The sequence below is a fragment of the Macaca thibetana genome, chromosome 14, assembly GCF_024542745.1.
Source record: "Macaca thibetana thibetana isolate TM-01 chromosome 14, ASM2454274v1, whole genome shotgun sequence".
Taxonomy (NCBI): Eukaryota; Metazoa; Chordata; class Mammalia; order Primates; family Cercopithecidae; genus Macaca; species Macaca thibetana.
In genome coordinates this window covers 47,163,635-47,176,420 of record NC_065591.1, presented here as the reverse complement: position 1 = coordinate 47,176,420, position 12,786 = coordinate 47,163,635, and the positions used below count along the sequence as shown (strand labels likewise).

The 12,786-nt window shown below is 42.5% G+C and overlaps 2 protein-coding genes across 8 annotated transcripts in view; one reads left to right on the top strand and one right to left on the bottom strand.

Annotated features, from left to right (window-relative positions):
* The window catches only part of HPS5 (HPS5 biogenesis of lysosomal organelles complex 2 subunit 2), a 45,433-nt gene extending 43,699 nt beyond the window's left edge, over positions 1-1,734 (bottom strand). For 3 of the 6 annotated variants that reach the window (XM_050755367.1, XM_050755370.1, XM_050755371.1), the window contains exon 1: positions 1,534-1,734. The gene's annotated coding sequence lies outside the window, so the exon portion shown is untranslated. Of the gene's footprint in view, positions 1-1,402 lie in introns of all 6 variants that reach the window. The other 3 variants (XM_050755368.1, XM_050755372.1, XM_050755366.1) reach the window with 2 other exon arrangements.
* Positions 1,735-2,028: 294 nt separating this feature from the next.
* Positions 2,029-12,786, top strand: part of GTF2H1 (general transcription factor IIH subunit 1) — a 51,153-nt gene continuing 40,395 nt past the window's right edge. The window contains exons 1-2 of one of the 2 annotated variants that reach the window (XM_050755402.1): positions 2,105-2,201; positions 5,753-5,825. The gene's annotated coding sequence lies outside the window, so the exon portion shown is untranslated. Of the gene's footprint in view, positions 2,202-5,752; positions 5,826-12,786 lie in introns of both variants that reach the window. The other variant, XM_050755401.1, reaches the window with a different exon arrangement.

The window sequence follows — 12,786 nt, the reverse complement described above, 5'->3', positions numbered from 1 at the left end:
ACTTATAGCTCTACCATTATTCCTATTTGTATGTAGCTTCTATAGTTGAAGGGAATGAGCTGTCTCTTTCCAAAACAATCCTTCTGTATTTCAAAAGTCTTATCAGGTCTTCTAAAAATTTAACATTCCCAGTTCCTCCATCACTCCTGACATGACATTTTCCAACCCTCTGTTCCAGTCAACCTTCTACAGAGGTACTTTAGTTTGTCTAAAAATGAGGTGCCTAGTGCTGAGCATAATACTCCTTAAGCAGTTGGATGAGCCCAGAATAGAGTAGAAACACTAACTTCCTGGATCTAGACACTAAGTTTCTATATTACAACCTAAAATAGTATTAGTTGTGTTTAAGTGGCCGTGTTACACCGTTGATTCAACAGAGCAAGTGGTCAACTAAAACCCAAAGAAATTGTTTACATAAACAAAATCTTCTTAGCCAGGAGCTACATATAGTAGAACTGAGCTCAAATTGAAAGCTGCTATTAATCAAATGCAACAATGGATACAAAAAGTACCTAGAAATGTACAAACAGTATAAACAGGAACAGCAGAATGCTGATAATTGCCCAAGTTGCGTTAAGTGTACATGAGGGTTCATTTTATTATCCTACTTTTGTCTACGTTTGAAATTTTCCACAATAAAGTTTTAAAAGTATGTACTTAATACTGTACAAGCCTTCAATAGCTCTATTTCTTCATTTCCCATCTTAACCTCTCTCCTATTTCCAACTACATTGGACTCAACTCTTTTTTTTTCTCTTTCATTCTATAAACTTGCTGTGCCTCCATGGTTTAAAACATGATGTTTATGGAATCTTCCCCCATTTACCAAAACCCTATCTTTCTGCAAAGCTGAGTTTAAATGTTACTTCTGTGAAGTGACTCTACCAAAAACTAAGAACATACAAGTTGACGACAAATGCTTAACCAAAGTAAATGAAACAACTTTTGGAAGACTGGCTTGCCCAAGGACCACAGAGCTCATCAATGGTATATCTGAGATTAGAATACACGTCTCCTGAATCCAAATCTCATCATCTTCCCATTATCGTAAAATAGTTCAGTGTTTGTTGCTCACACATCAAATGCAAATATGTTCTCTTTTGCCCCAGTAGGTGCGTGGAAGAAAAGACGAGAAAGAAATACGAGAGCAAAAATTGAAGAAATGAGAAGGAGAAGTTGCCGACTGTCTCATTTTCACAAGGGGATCTTTCTAAGAAGAAATGATCAGAAAACAACTCTCTGCCTCAGACAGACAAATGGCGACTGACTCATTCATACATTCATTCATTCAACATTCGAGTGCCTTCTATGTTCCAGGACCTGAACACACCGCTAGAGACACAAGGATGAACAAAATACAATCCCTGCCCACAAAAAGTTCCTTGCCTAGTGGAACTACTACCTTTTTAACAGCAGTAACTTTAATATCTTGAGATCTCTTGAGAGGAGACCCAGTAACCAATTTTCAAAGCCAGGCTCACAGACCAGCAGCCCGGAGGTCCCAACCCCGCTCCACCACATCCAGGCCAGTACCTCGCAGCTCTCAGTGGATCGGATCTTGGCTTCCGACTTAGCGCCGGGGAATTCACCGCCCACTAACAGCAGAACATGCACTTCAGTCTCACCTCCCGTTCCTCCCCTTCCTTGCTGACGTCATCCAGGAGAGCCGCGGACCCGAGACAACGCTACTAACGGCACTTCCTCATCACGTGACGGGTCACGCCCCCCCCTGCTTGCGCGTAGTCCCTCCCCCTCAGGTCGCGGTCGCGATTACGCTCTCTACGGCCTGGAGCCGGAGGGCCGTTGCGGGCTGAAGACACGGCGCCGACTGGAACCAGAGGAGCTCTAGGCCAAATGGTTGGGCCGGCCAGGATCCCAGGACCCTTCGCCGCTCGAAACCGGAGAGAGGAAACGAAACAGGCGGGAAACCGTGGGGGAGGGAGGGAACTAGCGGAAGGTGTCATGGCGGCCGCGCTCTTGAGTCACGTGCCTAGGGCCCGCCTTGCTACTTCCGGTCACGTGCCCTCGGACTCCTCGCAGCCAGCGATGGAGCCGAGACCCCCCAGTAACAGAGGCGGTGGCAACTCCTGCAGCCACTGGGTTTCAGCTTCTTCCCAGCAGCGGCTCTAAGAAGCGCAGCGGAACTCGACCAGATCCAACCCAGTTAGTTACTTCCTGTCTGGAGTTGTGGCTTCCACCTGGTAAGTTTAGACCGAAGAATGCGGGCGGGCGGGTGAGGATCTGACAGGCCTGGGGGCCGCAGGACGGCGTGGATTCTACCCCTTTTCCCAGCGTCGCTGTCGGCGTCCTCCCAACGCCCAAGCCTACCGTCTTGTTTGCCCTTACCCCGAGGCGAGGAAGAGGCGACCCCTAATCTACTTGTCTAAAGGAAGCCTGCTCTTCCACTGAGAGCAGGTTTACCCAAAGCCAGGATCAGATTTGGCTTATGAGAATGAAGTGGAGGCCTCTCCCAGACAGAGAAGTTCTTCCCGTCAGGAAATGTGCTGTTGGGTCTGGTATTCTGTAAGAGAAAAGCTCTCACCTTGGTGTCTGCACACCTTTTGCTTCCACCTGTCAATCTTACCTCTCTTAAAAACCTTCTTAACACATGGGCCAGTCCACACATTCCTAGTTTGGGTCATTTGGTTGTGGTGAAATGATGAAAAATAGACCGTGAGTACCTGGATATATACATAATTGTTTTGTATATCCCCTAGTGTTCTCAAAGGCCAAATTGAATAAGGAGGTGACTTTTTTTTTTTTTTTTTTTTTTTTTTTTTTTTTAAAGAGACACGGTCTTGCTCTGTCGTCCTGGCTGGAATGCAGTGCCGTGATAATAGCTCACTGTAACCTCGAATTCCTGGGCTCAAGCGATTCTCCTGCCTAGACCTCCCAAAGCGCTAGAATTATAGGCATGAGCCACAGTGCCTGGCCCCAAATGACTCCTAAACTCTCCTTTTAGCGTCAGTAAAATGGGGACGGGGAAAGGAGGTATGAAAAATACACCTTTTGTCCATTCGAAGACCAGGTCTTAAAAACAAACAAAAAAAACCAACAGTGGTTTGAATGAAATATGCTTTGCAGTGAGTATTGACTCCATACAAACCAATATCCAGACTTGTGATTTTCAAACGTTTTAAAGGAGTGGAACAATTTCTCCCCATGAATTTTTACCTGGAACCCAATATATAAAAAGCAGCATGCTCTGGTGGAACTAAGTTTAAGAGAGCCAGGCCCCACCACTCCACTTCGCCTGTATCCTAGAGGCATCTCCTTGGAACACAGTTTGAAAACCACTGAACTGGACTTCGGTAATTAAGCCAAAGTTGCCAAACTTAAGATTTTTTAGAAGACAAAACCAGCCGGGCGCGGTGGCTCACGCCTGTAATCCCAGCACTTTGGGAGGCCAAGGCGGGCGGATCATGAGGTCAGGAGATCGAGACCATCCTGGCTAACACGGTGAAACCCCGTCTCTACTAAAAATACAAAACAATCTAGCCGGGCGTGGTGGCGGGTCCCTGTAGTCCCAGCTACTCCGGAGGCTGAGGCGGGAGAATGGCGTGAACCCGGGAGGCAGAGCTTGCAGTGAGCAAGCTGGAGTCACTGCACTCCAGCCTGGGCAACAGAGGGAGACTCCCTGTCAAAAAAAAGAAAAGACCAGAGCAGTTGAGATGGAGAGGTCACAACCGCAGGGAAGGTAACCTCTAGTAGCAGACCTTTGGCTCACAGAAGGACTAGACTCTGGAGAGAACTTTGTACCTGTTAGTAGGCTTAAGCCCCTCATTCAGAAAGGAGAAAAAAGAGATGGTCTGCTATCCTCACTCAGTCGACTTTTTTTTTTTTTTTCCTGAGACGGAGTTTTGCCCTTGTTGCCCAGGCTGGAGTGCAATGGCGCGATCTCGGCTTACTGCAGCCTCCACCTCCCGGGTTCAAGGGCTTCTCCTGCCTCTGCCTCCTGAGTGGCTGGGACCGAGGCGCATGCCACCACGCCTGGCTAATTTTTGTATTTTTAGTAGAGACGGGATTTCACTATGTTGACCAGGCCACTCAGCCGACTTGTAGCAGTGCAGCAGATTGGTACGTTTGAGTCTCTCCTAAGTAATATTAAATGCACATTGCGGTACAAATGTGGGGAAAAAAACAAAGCAAATTCAGAGAGGTCTTTTGAAAAATACTAGGAAAATTGGTGCAGTGTGCGAGAAGAATCAGTTAAAAGTAGTGAAGCCGGCTACCAGGGACCAGCACCAGTCCTCGATTGTGAATGCTTCCTGTGTGTACTGCTCTCAAGGCTTGTAACTTCTTGCTGGTACCGTGTGTCCTGCCCTCTGATAACCTGCTTCTCTATGCTATTTTATTCCCTACCATCAGAATGTTTTCTGGCATCCCTTGAGCTTTCCTAGCGTTTTGGCTACCATTTATCTCTGCCTTATGGATACTGCTGATAGAGATGTCTTTGCGCCCTTCCTTTCTCTTTCCTGCTTTCAGGGTGGCAGTATCAGCCATTGACCTAGTAGTTCCTCTTTTCACCACTTTGATTACCAACTGATTACTCTTCTCTCAATTTTGGTAATATGCTTTTGTCAGCATGCAGTATTAGTAGATATGAGCATATTTTCCTCTGTCATGCATCTCTGTCGCATTTTCCTCCTCCTGCCTCTTCCCTGCACTGCTGTAAAATGTGCAAGTGCTCAGTCCTAAAATTGCCACATCAGTTATTCTCCTTAATATCTTCCTTGTCTGTGAAATTATCCTTAAAACAGTACATTTTGGTCACTCTTTGCATACTTACAAAGTTATTCCCTTTAATGCTGAATTGTTAAAATACTTTTGGATTGCTTGATGGCAAGCGGCATTCCAAATCTCCGTTTTTGTATGCTGGCAGATGTAACAGTGCTCTCTAGTAATCCTCCTTTCAGAGGATGATTTGTCTTTCACTTGTTGCTCCCTATCTCCTCTCCTCCATTTATCTCTTGCACATTGGAAAAGGGGGTGTAGGTAATGGAAATGCAGAGGTGCAGTAATGTAAAGGTTTGTGTTCAGCCAGTTCAAATTCTTCCCTATCACTGTTCCCTTTTAAGTGCAAGATCCAGTTATTAGAATCTCTATGAGAAATGATACATTGATCTGTGAATTGAGAACTATAGTGGTTCTTGGAGTTTAGGCAAGGATGTATATGCAGAGGTTTCGTCTTATGTCTTACCAAAAGATTGTATTCTTTTAACAGCAAGATCTTAAATGATGTCATTGATATTTCTTGGACTCTTCCTGTAGGCCAAACACTGTATTACTGAGTGCCGTGTTACAGAGAACCCAATATATGTGGCCTCTGCACTCCCTTATGAAGCTTGAAATCTGTCAGGGGATGTATACATTAAAAGAATTACATTAAAAATTATTTTGTAGTAAGTGCCATGAAGAAAATAATAGGAGACTTTAACCTGGTAACTTTAGCTTAACATAGACTAAAAAAAAAATGAGTGAAAGTTAGCCAGTTGATGGGAAAGGAAGAGAATGTACAAAGGCTCAGAGCAAGGTATATGAATTTAGATTCAGACAAATACATTTTTAACTGCAAATAAATTAATGCCTTTACTAGAGATGTTGCTAAGTAAAGAAGATATTTAAATAAAGAAGTCTTATGACAGACTGTTTCATAAAGTAAGTCTTTTAGTAAAGCCAGATCTTCTTTGACCTGATCTGTTTAAATGTAGCCTACACCAATAATTTTCATGAATTTCTATGACTCTTATAGCGTTCTCCTGGGAAGAAGTGTTTGCCACTCAAGGAATACACTCAAGAAAAACCTGGAAATCACAGAAGGCATTGTAAGATAGCTCCAGTGATTCTATTAAACCTCCTGAAATTGGTCTTTGAACAATTTAGAGGTGCTACAGATGACCAGGAAAATTTACCAAGCAAATTAGCTGTGAGACAGTTGATCAGTTATGCCCAATGTTCAGTAATTTATCTCAGATTTATTTCTTAAAAGTTCCCCATAAATGAATTTTGATATAAATGGTTTTATATGTTATATATAAGAGGATATGGCTGGGTGCAGTGGCTCACGCCTGTAATCCCAGCACTTTGGGAGGCTGAGGCGGGCAGAGCACCTGAGGTCAGGAGTTTGAGACCAGCCTGGCCAAAATGGCAAAACCCCATCTCTACTAAAAATAGAAAAATTAGTGAGGCGTGGTGGCACGTGCCTGTAATCCCACCTATTTGGGAGACTGAGGCAAGAGAATCACTTGGACCTGGAGGGTGGAGGTTGGAGTAAGCTGAAATGATGCCACTGTATTCCAGCCTGGGTGACAGAGCAAGACTCCTTCTCAAAAAAAAAAATAAAAGTTATGTTTTTCCCAGTTGATATAGTCAGTTCTAATATATTCTCTACTTTGCAGTTTCTCTGTCTTCATGCATTTTTTACCTTCTCAACTCAGAAAGGTTTTTGTATTATTTTCCAATGCTAAAACTTTATTTGTGCCTGTAAGCCCAGTTAATTGGAGACTTGCTCTATCAGCTGTCCTTGCTCATTGCTTTTCTTCCAACTACTGACATACTTAAAATTATCCTGCTTAAGTAGGATAATGAGGTATCAACATACTTAAAATTATCTGCCAACTTCCCCCTCAAATCCTCCCCTCTCATCTTTCTTAGATTTTAATTCATTTTTCTGAAGACATATGTTTCCTAATTTGTATGGTTTGCAGTCCCGTTTCATATTCTACAGTGGGCTTTTTTAAATATGTTCTCTAACTCCCAACTTCAAGTGATCCACCTGCCTCAAAACCCAATCTCTACTAAAAAAAAAAAAAAAAAAAAAATACAAAAATTAGCTGGGCGTGGTGGCTGGTGCTTATAATCCCAGCTAGTTGGCCAGCTGAGGCAGAAGAATTGCATAGTTACATGTTTATTATAAAGAATACTAGAAAATTAATGTTAAAATATTTCAACTAATGATTTCATACGTTATAAAATTTCCTTTCATAAATTAGTTTAAAAGTACAAGTGATACACCTGCATTACAGAAATTGAAAATAATAAACTATTGAAAATGAAAACACTGTTTTCAAATTCTCACACTAGCACCCCTAACACTTTCCTGGGTTACCTTATAAACATTTGGTTTGATAAAGAAGAAACTCTTGGGAAGACATTTTTTTTTAATAACTGCTTTAGTATAAAATACATATTTTTTATAGATCAGAAAAGAGAACATTTAAATCATCTGTATTTTTATCACCCATAGATAATCACTATTAAATTTGGTGTCTGTCCCTTCAGTCGCATATATTTTCAGAGTGACATAGTGGAATTTCAAGGACAGACTGACCCAGATTCAAACCCACTTCTGCTGCTTCCCTGATGCTTTAAGAAAGCATCTTGATTTCTCAGACCCAGGTTCCTTATGTACAAAATGTAACTAATAATAGAACCTACCTCATGGGATTATTAACTGGGGACTGACTGAGATAATGCCTATAAGAAACTTAGTCTAGCACCTGACACATTATTAAGCATTCGGTAAATTCTAGATGATGAAGAATATTATTTTGAGACAGTGTCTCACTGTCACCCAGACTGGAGTGCAGTGGCGTCATCACAGCTCCATCTCCCCAGGCTCAGGTAATCCTCCCATTTCAGCCTCCCAAGTTGCTGGGACTACAGATGTGTGCCACCAGGCCCAGCTAATTTTTATAGTTTTTGTAGGAACAGGATTTTGCTATGTTGCACGGGCTGGTCTCAAACTCCTGGTCTCAGGCAGTCTGTCCACCTCGGCTTCCCAAAGTGATGGGATTACAGACATGAGCCACCCTGCCCAGCCTAAATTTTAGATTTTTTTAAATTTAAGAATATGGGGCAGGCTGGGCATGGAGGCTCACGCGTGTAATCCCAGCACTTTGGGAGACTGAGGCAGGGGATCACGAGGTCAGGAGTTCGAGACCAGCCTGATAACATGGTGAAACCCCATCTCTACTAAAAATACAAAAATTAGCTGGCCATGGTCGCATGCGCCTGTAACCCCCAGTTACTGAGGAGCCTGAGGTAGAAGAATCACTTGAACCCGGGAGGTGGAGGTTGCAGTGAGCTAAGATCGGGCCACTGCACTCCAGCCTGCGTGACAGAGTGAGACTCCGTCTCAAAAAAAAAAAGAATATGGGGCCAGGCACGGTGGCTCATGCCTGTAATCCCAGCACTTTGGGAGGCCGAGGCAGGCGGATCACCTGAGATCAGGAGTTCAAGACCAGCCTGGCCAACATGGCGAAACCCTGTCTCGACTAAAAAATACAAAAATTAGCTGGATGTGGCGGCGGGCACCTGTAATCCCACCTACTTGGGAGGCTGAGGCAGGGAGAATTGCTGGGAACTGGGAGGAAGAGATTGCAGTGAGCCAAGATCATGCCCCTGTACTCCAGGCTGGGTGACAGAATGAGACTCTGTCTCAAAAAAAAAAATATGGAATCATGCCAGGCGTGGTGGCTCACACCTGTAATCCCAGCACTTTGGGAGGCTGAGGTGGGTGGATCACTGCGCCCAGGAGTTCGAGACCAGCCTGGCTTGGAACATGGTGAAACCCCATCTCTACTAAAAATACAAGAAATTAGCCGGGCGTGGTGGCTCATGCCTGTAGTCCCAGCTATTCTGGAGGCTGAGGCAGGACAATCGCTTGAACCAATGAGGTGGAGGTTGCAGCGAGCCAAGATTGTGCTGCTGCACTCCAGCCTGGGCGACAGAGCAAGACTCCCATCTTGAAAAAAATAAAAAAGAAGAGAATATGAAATCAAACTACCTGCTTTTTTTTTCTCTTTGTGTATCTTTTCATGTCATTAAATAGTCTTAAAACAGTTTTTTAAACTTCTAGAAGGGAAAACTCAAAGTCTTAAGACATCAAATAAGTCAGTTAAAAGATGGTATCATTTATTAAGAATTGTGATCCTTTATCGTATTTGATATGTGGATATCAAAACGGGATTGAAAGAAGACATGGAGAAATTCTCAGTGGTGAGTAAAAATCACAAAATAATGAACTTGAATGTATTTTATGATTACATTTGTGAAGTAGGTACAGATAAGGTAAGCACAACTGAAAATGAGGAAAATTGATGTTAGGGTTGTGACATTATGGAATTTTTAAAATTCCTTTTTAATTAAAAGCAGTCATCTAATCGGGCTTTATTCTAGCGTTTGCAAATGCCCACATAATGCAGACTGTCTCCACCTGCATGACTCAGCAGTACCTCACACTCATCATGTCCAGAACTGAATTCCTTATCTTCACTTTCAAATCTGCTCTTCCTTCTCATTAATTTCTGAAAATGGTACCACTGTGCTCATGTCAGTAAGGCTCAGAAATGGGGTATGGGCAAGCAACCGTGATGCTGCTTTCAGCACTTCAGCAATGTCTGTTCATTCTGCTGCTTCAGTGGTCCTTCTTGTCCCTTCCTCTCCAGTCTCTCTTGCTGCCCACAGATTAATTTCTAAAATGCAAATCACTGCCCTATTCAGAAGTCTTCAGAAGTTTTCTATTGTTTGCCACATAGGGTGGCCTTCTCCACTGTATGCCTCTATATAACCATGCAACCTCACATCCTACTGATCATCATGAACCTTATGCTGTATCCTAAGCAGACTATTCATTCCTAGAGAGTTTCAATCCATTGCCCCAAACTATTCCCTTTGTCTCTGACACCTGTTTCCCTTTACTTTCTTTGTAGAAGTTCTCTCTTCAAGACCCAATATATAACCAAACTATATATTTAAAAGAATGAACTGATACATATGCAACAATGTGGTGGATTTCAAAAAACATGTTAAGCAAAAAAACTAGAGACAAAAGGAGTACATACTGTATGATTCCTTTCATATGAAATCCTAGAACAGATAAAAACTAATCTGTGGTGACAGAAGTCAGAATAGTTGCTGAGATTGGGGAAAAGAGATTGACTTGAAGGAAACATGAGGGAATGTTCAAGGGTGACTGAAATGTTCTGTGTCTCATTTTGGGTAATTGTAAATGGGTATGTACTGTTGTCAAAACGCATCAAACAGAATGCCTAAGACCTATGCATTTGTTGGTTTGTTAATTATATCTCAGTTTTTTTAAATGGCTTTTAAAAAATTCTGTGGCAAACATTTCTCATGGCTTTCTGAGTGAAGAAACTGCCTCCGAGTCCTAACTTGGAATATTTTTGTGTCCCTTTTGGGACTTCATGTCGTAGGTAGCAACTGTCTGAGGCTGGTGGCACCAGTAGTAAAAAGAATTTGCCAGGACAATTGTAGGTAAAGAAAGGCAGGTTTATTAGAGAAAGTAGGAAAATATGTTGCAAGAAAGCAACGTGCAGATTAGCAAGCGGAGAACTGACTGCAAGGAGACAAAAGCTTCCTGGGGATTTTATAGGATGGTGCTTTTGCTGAAGAAGGTTACGTGAAGTACTGATAACACGAAGGCTGCAGTGAGCTCACTTGCATTTTTCTATCAGCTGAGGGTCTGGTTGATGAGTGGGGCACAGGAAGATTGTGAATTATTTGCACGGGAGGGCTATGTGTCCTGGACCATGAAGAAAGGCTGACTTGTAGCTTTTCTGCTTTTTCTTTTTGCTTTTCCCTGCTCCCACCAGCCTGACTCCTTTTCCCTAATCAGGACTCCACACACATTCTAATTTATATCCACTAACAAATAGTACACGTATACACACTTGCTCGCTGCACTGGAAGATATTTGAAGGCAGAAATCAACAGACATTCATCTTTGGACAGCCCCCAGGCTCCTTGGCTCAGTACAAATTTGTTGAATAAATGTGTTCACACTGACCTATTTCCTTTCTATTTTCGGGATCGAATAGTCTGTGAAGACTTATAAAAGGGGTATCTGACTACTCATAATTGAGATAATCAACTTCAGAGAAAGCAGGGTTTCACATTTTTCCCTTGTATTTTTTATTTCTAACTCATTGTTTGAGTGAATAAGAAGTAATAATTTTTTTAATCCAGTGATTTGTTTTGTTTTGTTTTGAGACAGGGTTTCACTTTCATCCCTAGGCTGGAGTACGATGGTGTGGTCTCACCTCACTGCAACCTCTGCCTCCTGGGCTCAAGCGATTCTCCTGCATCATCCTTCCAAGTAGCTGGGACTGCAGGAGCACATCCTTGTGCCTGGCTAATTTTTGTATTTTTTGTGGGAACAGATTTCACCATGTTGCCCAGACTGGTCTTGAACTCCTGAGTTCAAGTGATCCACCTGCCTCAGCCTCCCAAAGTGCTGGGATTATAGACAGGAGCCACCGTGCCCAGCCATATTAATCTTAAGAGGTGGATGGTTTTCTGGGCACAGTGGCTCACACCTGTAATCCCAGCACTTTGGGAGGCCGAGGTGGGCAGGTCAGCTGAGGTCGAGAGTTTGAGACCAGCCTGACCAACATGGAGAAACCCTGTCTCTACTAAAAATACAAAAATAGCTGAGTGTGGTGGCGCATGCCTGTAATCCCAGCTACTCAGGAGTCTGAGGCAGGAGAATTGCTTGAACCCATGAGGCAAGGTTGTGGTGAGCTGAGATCACGCCATTGCACTCCAGCCTGGGCAACAAAAATGAAACTCCATCTCAAAAAATAAAAATAAAAAAAAGTGATGGGTTTTTTATTTTGGTAATTTTATAATAGGAATTTCTGATTTCTATTGTTTTTAATCCCTGCCATACTCCCCTTCCTAATACTTATTTTCCCATTATGTTCAAATAGAAGTTCTCAATTATTTCGAAGAACTAATGGCAGATCCAGTATTTCATTGTTCCCATTTTATTTGTTTAGAGACAGGGTCTCACTTTGTCACCCAGGTTGGAGTACAGTGTGGTGATTATAGCTCACTGCCACCTCAAACTCCTGGGCTCAAGCAATTCTCCCACCTTGGCCTCCCATGTAGTTAGACCTATTTTTTGTACAGACAGGGTCTCACTTTGTTGACAAGGCTGGTCTCAAACTCTTGGGCTTAAGTAATATCTCCTTCCTCGGCCTCCCAAGTCACGGGTTACAGGTGTAAGCCACCTCACTTGGCCTGTTTTCATTCGTTTTAATCCTCGGAAAAATACTTCAGTAAAGCTTCACTTATTTGCCCAGGGCAAACGTAATTGTTAAATTATATTTTAGCCATTCCTCTGGTTACTAAAGTCATAACTTCACCAGAAATGGCATATATGTGGCATTGGTGCCACAACTTTCCCCATCCCAGCCCATGGCAGACATCACCATCAGTTCGAGTCCAGACAGCCACACTCAAGCCTGGAGGATTTGGATTGGGCATTTAAGATTCCCAGAGGCGGGGGATAAGAGTTGGAGGGACCAGACTCTTTCCTAGGTTACTAGTTAGGCATTATACCAATGAATCATGGCCAAGACTTGGAGAGCAGTTGAAGACATTTGAATGTTAAAAGATAGGAAATTAGCATGTGAAGTGTTAAATACTTAGTTCTCTCAGTTTTATTTATACAGAAGAAACAGACCAGAAATCAGCAAACTTTGGTGTGGTTTTAGCTCTGGGAGTGGTTCTGGGAAGACCCCACAAATCTTGCAGACCTTAGTTTCAATTGAAACAAATTTGAACTAAATAATAAATACGACTGTGTAATTCTAAAGTTTTACAATTGTAAATATAGACTGTATAAAATACTACACATTGCAAATTGTGTATGTATAATTTAAGAATGTAACTGAGGAAAATAAATTGATAATACTCATTAGCATAGAAGTGTTGTATAAATTTACACCTGTGGTATGAGCAAAATAAAATGTAATTGTA